This window comes from Eupeodes corollae, chromosome 3, assembly GCF_945859685.1.
Source record: "Eupeodes corollae chromosome 3, idEupCoro1.1, whole genome shotgun sequence".
Classification (NCBI taxonomy): Eukaryota; Metazoa; Arthropoda; class Insecta; order Diptera; family Syrphidae; genus Eupeodes; species Eupeodes corollae.
The window spans coordinates 12,412,202-12,423,584 of NC_079149.1; positions in this window are offsets into that span (position 1 = coordinate 12,412,202).

An 11,383-nucleotide genomic window follows, 5' to 3' on the forward strand; every position below is an offset into this window, starting at 1 on the left:
AAATCACGGGTATTCTTGTTTATTCATCGTTTGATTTCTTGGTGTATTAACTTTCCTAATCTGTACGTCTCCGTCTTCCTTATAGCTAATCCCCGTAATTTGAGAAATATTCACCTCTTTTATCTGCGCACCAATCCCACCTCTTATGACTTAAATAAATCCATTGCTTGCATGCTACGGAATTTCAATTTAAATGAAAACTTTTTTATTTTAACATAAACACTTCTTGCCTAAGACATCGTCTCAAGGACTGTCTCTTTTATCTGAATTATTATTTGCTATAAGTTACTTAGTTCTTAAGTTCATTATTTTTGTCCATCTCCACCTTGAATATGCCTCTCAAGTATAATCGATCCCCTTACCAAGATACTCAAAAGTATTATTGGGCTATGGAATGTACAAAAAATCATAAGAAAAATTTTATTTTATAAAAATGTTTTCCATTATACCGGGAAAAGCAGTTATGTGATAAGTCCCAGTGTAACACATCTTTTATATTCCAGAAGAGGAACTTTTTTATTTATTTGGCAGTAGATGATAATGAATTAATGAAACAAATTTTCGAGTATTCCCCCAAAAATGATTTCTTTGACCTTCGGTTCAACCCATAAGCGGCTTGAAGTTGATCAGCATGGTCCACTCCTCCCATGAATGTGCTGTTGTCTTTCACGAATTTAGGGCAGTTGACTTCGTGTCGCACTCCCGATTTATCCCTTCTAGTAACAGTTGAAAAGTCGTTGCCATTGTAGTTTGAAGCAAACAGTATCGTTCTGGTATCTTCCCATTTATAAAAACTGATCCCATCTTTCGAAGATCGATAAATCGAAGTCACCTCTTTTAATTTTTGTATCTTCTTTTTAATTTTTCGGGTTGCCTTTCCTATTTGCCCGAATCGTTCCACAAGCTACAGTTTTTTCTGTTTTCAGTTTTTCTAATAATCTCACTGACGAAAAATAATATTTTTTGCTTGCCCCTCTCTAAAAAGAATCATCGATTTGTCGTGAATTTTTCATTCAACGAATCTATCATTGGACGAAACTTGGAAAGTCGATCTTCGTTATTTCTTGGAATAAGGCTGTTGTCGTTTTTGTGCAAGCTGCTCAGAATCGTATCGAATCTGTTCCGGCTCACGATTTTATTCAATAAAGACACTCTCAAATCCTCACTTTCACTCCAAAATTGCCTCCAGCTGGGTTAATTATGATATCCCATAAGGAAGTTTATTCCTATAAAAGCTAGTAGCTCACCCTTCTTCAAATGTAACACCTTACTTTTCTGAATGGCGGAGATATTAGATTGGTACACAATATTTTCGAGCACACTTTCAAGGAGGGAGACGAAAAATTCGGTTGGACTGACGCAGCTCTCAAAAAAACCGTCCAGAGGATCTTCTTCCAATAAAAACTTGGGAATTTCTGTTACAAGATCGTTAGCTTTCCGTACACGATATAGTATCTCTTCAGGTACTTTTTTCTTAGAACTACTGCATCCCGGAAGATAATCCGAAATTTCCTCGCCACCACCCAACAACTCATCAAGCTCTTCTTAAAGTACAGCTAAATCTGGTTCTTCATTCAATCCGCCAGTAGCTCTTATTCTAGAACGATTTGTAGTCGATCTAATTTATCTTCGGATTCTAGGTCGGTATCTTCACTATTATTCAAAGGTAGTTCCTTTAGCAGAGGCAAAATCTCATCATCCTTCAACAAAAAATTTTGCACAACCGACAAAAATATATGAAAATCACTTAAACGTCAATATACATATTAGTGTTTTTCCGAAGTATGCAAAGCAGCTAAAAACTTAAAAAAAAATTGACGTAACCACGCAAAGGGTACTAAGATTAATAATTACCAAAATCAATTAATGGTACTTAAAAGTCCTAGAGATTTTATTTGAAGTTGAACATTCTGGTACTTACAAGAACCGTCGTTCAACAAAAAAATCGATGTTTCCTTCGATTTGCCCTTGGAAACTTTAAGCGCATTTTTAAATCAATTTTCCAAAAATGTTCAATATCAAGGTTATTTTTATTTTATTTTTATCTTAAAATAATTTACCATAGATTCAATCTTATAAATCTTTAGAAGTTAAATACATGTTTTTTTGTGTTATGCATATCTGTTTAACGAACCTGCAACCGTGATACCTTTGGACTAAATATCAAGTATAGAGATTCATTTTTCAGCTGAACATCAAGAATGTGGAATGATATATTCAACTTTGTTTTCTCCCCTATTTTTATATTTAAAACTCAAAGAGCAATGTGAACCGATATCTTTTCTTCAATCCTTTCTTTAAAAAAAACAAACAGTCGACATTAAACAAAAATAACTTTAATTCCAATACAAACAGTGAACTTTGAAATTATATCTTTTTCACCAACGAGCCGCCTCTTCAAGTTCTATATAACGTTTTATAGTTTTAGGCTTCGTTTTTATTAAGCACTCAACACCTAAAAGCAATCCATATAACATATTTTTGCAAACATTTAACTTGTTAACTCTCATCAGGAAACTTACTCACGTTTTTGTTAACCTGAACCTACCTTCTTGCATTCTGCATTCCAGTCAATATTTTGAACCTTAATTTATGAGCTTTAATTTCAACAATTTACATATGTTTTTAATCGATGATAAGAGTATGAAAATGATCAACTATTGTCATCCAACGGCCGAAGACTGTGACGGAAGGCGCACGTAAATCCAACGCATTACTGTTTGTAGGTAATTATAGTTTACGTGGAAAGCATACAATCCATTTATCATTTATGGAACTTTAACTGTTAATTTCCTTCAACTTATGGGAGGTAATTTTAAAGAGTAAACATTTCAAAAACGAATTCCAAGCACGTACCAATAAATCACTATGTCAATAATTATGTACGATTATCATTTTGATATCATATAAAATAATGGAGGCAGTTGTTAATGAAATATCTCAATTCGATATCATTTTTAAATCAAACTAAATGGCTAATGAACTGAAAGCTTTTGCGTAATGTAACAGAAATTATATTGAATGTCTTGAACAAAACAAAATAGTCTTTTAATAAAAGTGTAAATCAGTTGATTTTGGTGAAATGTATTAGCAGTTTTAAAGTATCCGGATTATCCAAATAGATGTCAAAGTTCGCGCTGTTTGTTTGGAATAAGAATGACACTAAAAGTCCCTCAATGTTCACTTTATTACTAATAAATTAATCTTTCCATACTTTGACTAATTAATAGAATCAAACAAACGGAGAATTTAAAATCCGACAAGATCCGGATAGTGTCGAATGTGGGTATTAAAATTCGGATTAGTTTTTTTATTATGTGCATTTTTTAAATGTTAGACTCTAATGTTTCGTATTAGAACCGCAGTCTAAGTTGAAAATATGCAAAGACCGCTTCTCCAAATTATATAACGGCGATGACGAACCGAATTCTGCTGTAAGGGAGATAGAACCACTCAACCTCTGCGACGCAGATCAACAATTCCGCCTACCCGATCTAAACTTAAGTCAAACAAAGCTGCTGGAGCTGACGGCATCGCTGCCGAACTATTTAAAGCAGCAGGCGATGACTTGGTAGGGAGCATGCACCAACACATCTGCAAAATATGTTTGGAAGAAAGCATGCCCGATAAATAAGAAAGGAGATCCTCTAAATTGCGCCAACTACAGATGCATCAGTCTCCTTAACATTGCGTATAAGATCCTCTCTGCCATATTATGTGAACGTCTGAAGCCGTTCGTCAACAACCTAAAAGGTCCATAGCAGTGTTGCTTCAGACTAGGAAAGTCCACTATCGACCAAATATTGACACTACGGCAGATCTTGAAAAAAAACCCAGGAGCTTCAAATCGATAACCACCATCTCTTTACCGTTTTCAAAGCCGCGTGTGACAGCATCTATAGCGAAGAGCTCTAGAGAGCAAGGTCTAGTTTTGGCATCCCTGTCAAACTTATGCGTTTGTGCAGAATGACGATGGAGTATGCACGCTGCTCTATCAAGGTCGGAAAAGATCTCACCGATGCATTTGATGTCAAAAAATGTTTTAGACAAGGAAAAAAATCTGCAAAACTCAACCGTCAACACTAGAGGCACAATCTTCCAAAGGTCCATCCAATTACTCGGATACGCAGATGATATTGACATAATTGGAAGATCAAAGCGTGATGTCAGTGTAGCGTTTTTGAACAATGTGACACTAGGAAAATGGGTTTAGTATTCAATGAGGGCAATACCAAGTATATGCTGTCATCAAAAAAGGACATTGAACAAAGACGTCTTGGAAAAAACGTCACCATGGACGGCTATAACTTCGCGGTAGCTAAGAACTTAGGCGCCGCTATAAACACTGACAACGACACCAGCGCTGAAATCAAACGAAGAATAACTCATGCAAATCGCTGCTTCTTTGGACTTAGAAGGCAATTGAGAAGTCAGTCCTCTCTCGAGCATCTAAAATCACCATCTATAAGACATTCATCATCCCGGTTCTCATTTATGGCGCTGAGGCCTGGACAATGTCAAAGAAAGATGAGAGCGTCTTAGGATGCTTCGAGAGAAAAATTCTTGTTACGGCGTATGTCTATAGCAAAAAGCCCGCTTTGATTGATGCACCGAAAGCCAACATTAAAGAATTTGGTCTTGAGATACCGATCAAAATATTAGAAATAATATTTCAAAATTGGACTAAGCTTAAACTTTAATCATTGGTTACTTTTCAAAGTTTCTTACATGACAATTTTGGTTATTACAAAAAAAGAACAAATATTTTAAAGAACTGCAATGGAAAACTATCAGTATGGGTCCCGTCGAAGCCTCCTTGTTTAGTATTTTCTAGCGAGGTCTATCGTTTTTTTTTACTTCCAAACATTTGAACTTCATATGACTATTTTTGACCTGTTATTAAACAAGTACACTGTTACCTTGTCATATATTATTGATATCCTATTTCAAATTGCGCATTTAGCAAAACTTTCAAATATTGATTTCAAAAACACAAATAAATTATTCTAGTTGCACAATAACACTTAAATGTTCAAAGATAAAATAAAAATAGAATGTAGAATGTCATCTCCTCGACTTATTTTTTCTACTTATTTTTTATTTTGGAATTGTTCCAAAAGCCAAACCTATATCCATCATCCAAGCATACCGCATATCCACCAACCTACCTTCTCAAAACTATACAGAAAAACACATAGATAATGATCTTAATTTCTATAGAAAAGAATGTACTACCACCCAAACTATACACAAACAAAATAATGCTTAGACGAGAGTATATCCATATCCAAGCTTATAGCCTTGAGATTTTGAAATTTACGACAATGTCTCGAGTAGTTATAACGAAGAAGAAGAAAAGAACAAAAGTTGTCACTTGCATTACTAATTGAAACATTGTGCGAATAAATGTGAAGCCGCTTAGAAATTATTCACGTACCATACACGTATCTGTTTTGTACAATCGCAAATAAAGCGGGGGAAAATGTCAAATAAATCAGTCTCAACTCGAGAATTACATAATATTTTGGTTGAATCGGTATAAATTTTGTGTTCAAAGTTCTTGGAATTAACTCATCATCGTCGTCGTCGTCGTCATTGATGAGAACTTATGATTTCAATAGCTCCCTATGCTATGCGTAAAATAAGCTGTCTATATATGGAGATATTCTTCAATTACATTTTATGGTTGTTCTCATGAATGTCGATGGCTTATTTTAATTTTATTGAAAAAAGTATTTTCTTTAGCAAAATAAAGGTTCTTCTATATGAAAAGCTTATAACGGATATTGCGTTTGTGTAATTTATTTGTTTGACATTTAAAGGTGCAAGGTAAGGATTAAAAACGATTTTTTTTTTTAACATTTTGTGTGAAATTAAAATATGTATGGATATTAATTTGATACTAAAATTAACTAGGGATCTCGTTTTTCTTTTAAAAGTCTTTTACGATGGTTAGACCACTAATTTAAAATGATATGAAATAAAATAAAATAAAATAAAATAAAATAAAATATTTACTCAAAAAAACTTTTAAAAAAATAATTTCCATTAAGCTGTGGTAGTATGAAATCACTTCCGTTCTTTTTTTAAACAGAATATCAATATTGTTATTTTAAATGAAAGAGCTGAGCAACAAACTTTTACTCGTACGATTTCATTATCCTTTTAGTTGTCTTGAATATTTTACCAGTAAAATATGTGAATATTAATGAAATTCGACATTTTTAGTGACATATATTTATGTGACCATTTTCCATTGGATTAAGTGATGTCGGATAAGAGCTTTAATTAAATCAAAAACTTATAATATTCTGTTTGTTGACAAGGCCGTTCAGCTAAAGGTACTCCTCACCTGGGCCCTATTTCATAAAAAATTAACAGGTGGCAATTCTACAAATTAGTTTTCCATAAAGAATTGACAGGGGACAAATTTGTCATGACAATTTTGCCATCGTCATAATTACCTTCATAAGTATACGTTCTTGTTGACAAATTTTATTGTGACATTTTTATTGTAAAATCTTAAAATGTGTTATGATACATTTTTTAGTTATTAGAAATAACAGAACGCTGGGACTCTTTTAATTTTAAAATGTCACAGTTTACGAACACGTGGCGTGATTGTTAGTACTTTAGACTGTCATACTAGAGGTCTTGGATTCAAATTCTGCCTGTACCATACATTTTTTTTACGGGTACTGCGTCTTGAGAGGAATTGACAAATTCTACAAAAAATATTATTGTCATGAAAAGTGCATTCTCAAATTTGCCGTTCGGGTTCGGCTTAAAACTGTAGGTCCCATTTATCACTGCAATTACTCACACACAGGAATGGTTGAGAGTTCTAAGTCACTAAGCCCTGGTTCTCTACGGACTGTTGCGCGACCTAGTTTTTTTACCGAATCAAATTGGATGAATGAAATTTAATTTGAAATTTGAGAGATATCAAGAACCGAACATCAATTTTACCAAATTTGCGTACTTCTCGTATTTCTTGAAGATTTTATTTTATTATGAAAAAATCACCTGTTGAATTATAATACAAAAAAAACTGAATATCGAAAACAATATTTTCTGTGAAATAAAAAAAGTTTGAAGACAATATTTTATTTTTTCAAAAGCTTTTGTGATTCGAAAGTAAATTTTTACCAAGTTTTAGTACTGTTTTGTTTTTTAGGTTTTAATTTTTATAAAAAAAATAGAATTTTCTCAAAATATTTCCAGATGTTAAAAACGTTATTTTTCGTTGCACAAAATTGTTTTGGAGATAAAATCTTTTTTTATTCGTCAAATTGTCGAGGTGACACATTTTTTTTCATTTTTTTTATTCTGTGTTTCAATTCAGTGAATATTATTTCTATCTGTATTGGTTTTAGACATTTTTTTTAATTTTGCAATGACTGGACAATTCAGAGTAAATTATTGTAATATTCGTAGGCTAAGGGCAAATTTTTTGTTGGCATACCGCCATACTGTTTCATACAGCCCAGCTGTTTTGGCACTAAATGAAACCCAAGTAGGTGAGGATTCCGATCCTGCTGAATTTTGTATTCATGGGTATAGCTTGGTGCCTTTATTCTTTTCCCACCATGGCCTCGCCATATACATTAGGAATGACGTTGCTTCTCAGCTCTTACCACAATATGGTCTCTGCACCAATTCCTTTTTAATTAAATGTGGTTTAAATTCTCCGTTAATAAGCAAATCATTCACTACTGCTTCCTTTATTGAAGCCCAAATTTGGACAGAGTATCAACTTCTCGTGAATTTGATGCTTTGTCTGATTCCATCCAAAGAATTGTTTCGTCCTATCCTCGCACTGAATTCGTTGTTGCGAGCGATTTCAATGTACACAATTCTTCATGGCTTCAACATTCAGGCCAGACCACACCCAATGGAGTGTGTGCAAAATTCTTCGCTGAGTTTAACCACCTAACTCAGCTAGTCAATGAGCCCATCCGAATATCGGACGTAGAAGGTCGAGCAGAAAACACTCTTGACTTGTTTCTTACCTCTGAACCTGGATAAGTACACTGTTAGTGTTCTATATCCTCTACGCACATCTGACTATTGTGTTATATCAGTAAATTTCTCGTGTCAAAACTGTTCAGTTAAAGAAAAAGCTCCTAAGAAAACCGTTTGGCAATACGAGAAAGCCAACTGGGACGATCTCAATAATTACTTCAGGATTTTTTACTGATCACTATGCTTCCTCGATAGTGACGTTGATGCCAGCGCTGGTATGAACACAAGTTTAATTCTCCTGGGAATGAGAACTTTTATACCGAACAGGGTTAAAAATATCAGACCCAAGGATAACGCTTGGTTTGATGCGAGCTGTAAAGAGGTTATTAGGGCCAAAGAGCTATGTTTCCGTTGCTATAAAGCCAACCGTACTGAGGAAAGCCGAAAAAAGTTCAAACAAGCAAGGAAGGCCTGCAACGCACATATTCGACGGACCAAATTTGTGCATGGAAAAAAGTTACGGCAATAAAATACTGCAATGTAATGCTGCATTTGTAAAAACATGAGGAATTCTTCCTCTTCTTCCTACGCTCGTTGTCAATGACAAAGCTTATCTCTTTACTAGGCAGTTCGCCGCCAATTCTACGCTGCCAGTGAGTGTTATGACTCCGCCTGTACTTGAGCGAGTTAGTGATTCTATGGGACCAATCTTTTTTCGCACTAGTACTGTGGCAAGAGTCCTTCGAGATCTAAACACACATAAATCCGCTGGTCTGGATGGTATTCCCGCTATTGTTCTGAAGAGGTGTTTTTCAACGCTGGCAAAACCACTGCCTAAGCGTTTTCATCTGTCATACTCCTCAGGTCTCGTTCCGAGTGGATGGAAAACGGCATTTCTCCAGCCTATTCCCAAAAAAGGCTAATCTTCCGCACCCTCTAACTACCGACCGATTGCACTTACGTCCCTTCTTTCCAAGGTCATGGAAACGCTGATTAATTATCAGCTCAAAAAATATCTTTTTTTGGCATCAGGCTCTCTTATCGAAAATGCGTGCATTCGGTTTTCATGAATCCCTGCTTCATTGGATTAGAAATTATCTTTCGGATCGTTCAATACAAGTAGTATTCGATGGATTCAAGTCTGAAAACCATACAATCAATGCTGGTGTGCCCCAGTTCTCTGTTTTATCTCCAACACTCCTTCTCATTTTTATTAATGATCTCCTGTCTGCAACATCTAATCCAATACATTGTTTCGTTGACGATAGGTTTTCATATTCGTTTTCAGACTCACATCCCTCTTCTTCGGATGTGGAACTGCAACGACAAAATATGATAAACTAATTAAATTCCATCCCAAACAGCATTGTTTAATAGGGATTAAAAAACCGCGTGGAATTTAATGCTTCGAAACCCCAATGCTGTCTTGTACCCCATTGCCATTGTCCATGGATGGCACTTGCATCACTGAGACTGAACACCTCGATATTCTCGGTATGTGTGTCACCAACTACCTCTTGTGGAATGATCACATACGCGATGTCGCCAAAAATGTGGCAAGGTGTTTGGGTTTCCTTAGGCGATTCAAGAAGTATATCACCCCTTCTAATCTGGCTGTTATCTACAAGACTTACATACGTCCAAAGCTTGTGTACAACTCCCATCTCTGGGCTGGTGCTCCTGCAACTTACTTAAACCTCTTGGATAGTATTGAAAGTATTGAACGTAGAGCATTTAAATAGTTAGATTATAATATCATCATAAGTTCATTTACTTCGCTTGAACTTTTTTACCGTTATTTTAACGGCTTATGCTCTAGTGAAATAGCCAGTTGCATTCCTCCCCTTAAACAGTTCAACCGTAATACTTGATCTTCTATGAATGCTCATCAGAACACCCTTGAGCCCAACTTCGGTCGTACTGTCAAATACAGAGATTCGTTCCTTAGCCGTACTACGTGAATGTGGAATGCCTTACCACACTCTGTCTTTCCTAGTCATTGTAATATTCAGGAATTCAAAAGCAATGTGTAATCTCCGTTTAATAAGTTTAATTACTTAGACCAATAGCTATCCACTTGTGATACCACATGGATCTAAGGATCTGCCTTACTCGTTAAAACGGAGTGGTGCTTATTTGAAATGTTTGAGACAATAAATATCAGAATTTTTCAGATTACTAGTATCATTGTAGTCGAAGTCTCCTAAGTAGATATGGCAGGGAATGAACATAGAAGGTGTGACACTGCCTCTTCTTCTTCTTCGACCCTGCAGCTTCCTATAACGTAACCTACTAAGAAAATAAAGTTGATTTGATAGTAAATCATCAAGTATTGGTCAAATTCGTTTGGTTGACAGACAAGTGGAGGTATTAGTCCATCTGCGTTTTCCTTTCTTTATCCTATCATGCTTTAGGATAAGCTTACAAGTAGCGGGTATGCGATGTGGCACTTTTTGTCCAAAAAATGTAAGACTGTTCCAGTTTCTGCAAATTCGCTAGTTTTGCAGATTCCTGGAATGTCTCTATGACCAAGCACCCAAGTGAGGTGAACATTGAAGTCCCATTATAATATGCTGTCGAAAACTATTCGATGGTATTCTAAATGAAAGAGCTGAGTTACAAACCTTTAACTAAAAGTAAATTCTGTTTAATTAAAATTCTGAAACTTTAATTCAGAATATCGCAACATTTTAAAATAAACACATTCAAAACCTTCATTTTTTCTTAAGGTACCTATTTAAGTTGAAATTTCATTTTTAATAATTTTTAGTGATTAATTCATCATTTTCAATTTTTCGTCAGATTACATAAACGTCACTTTTCGTTTTATACAATTATTTTTGAGGCAATATCGTTTTTTTTCCAAAAATATTTATTGGTTCGGGAGATACTATGGATAAACGAAATTTATTTGAAGGCGATGTCTCTTCAGGCGATAATTCTTCAGATATGATTGTCGATAGAGACCTTGAAATGTCGATAAATGTCAATATTTTTGAATATGAGACAAGAATAAGCTTTGCAAAACATTTAATAACCGTAGATTTTAAAAATGTAATTGTCTTTGATTTACATAATTTTCCATAAGCCTAAGGTTTTTTTCCTCATGGTACACCGGGCATATACGTACTTTTTTTATTGATTTTTTAACAAATTTTTGAACATACGAGTATAGGGATAAAAAAGTATAGCTTCTATTAGTTTTCACAAACTAACCCAATCGTTGGAATTTTTGGGAAGTCGATTAAAGTTTCTTTTTTCTTAATTGTGTATTCTTTTACTAAAAGTTTAACAATTTATATCCTAGTTAAAGAAACTTAAAAACTATTACATTATTTTTGTCTTCTTAATTTGTAGGACGTCACATAGAGTTCTCAGTACCTAATTATTTATCGATTTCTCGTATAGATACCAATTA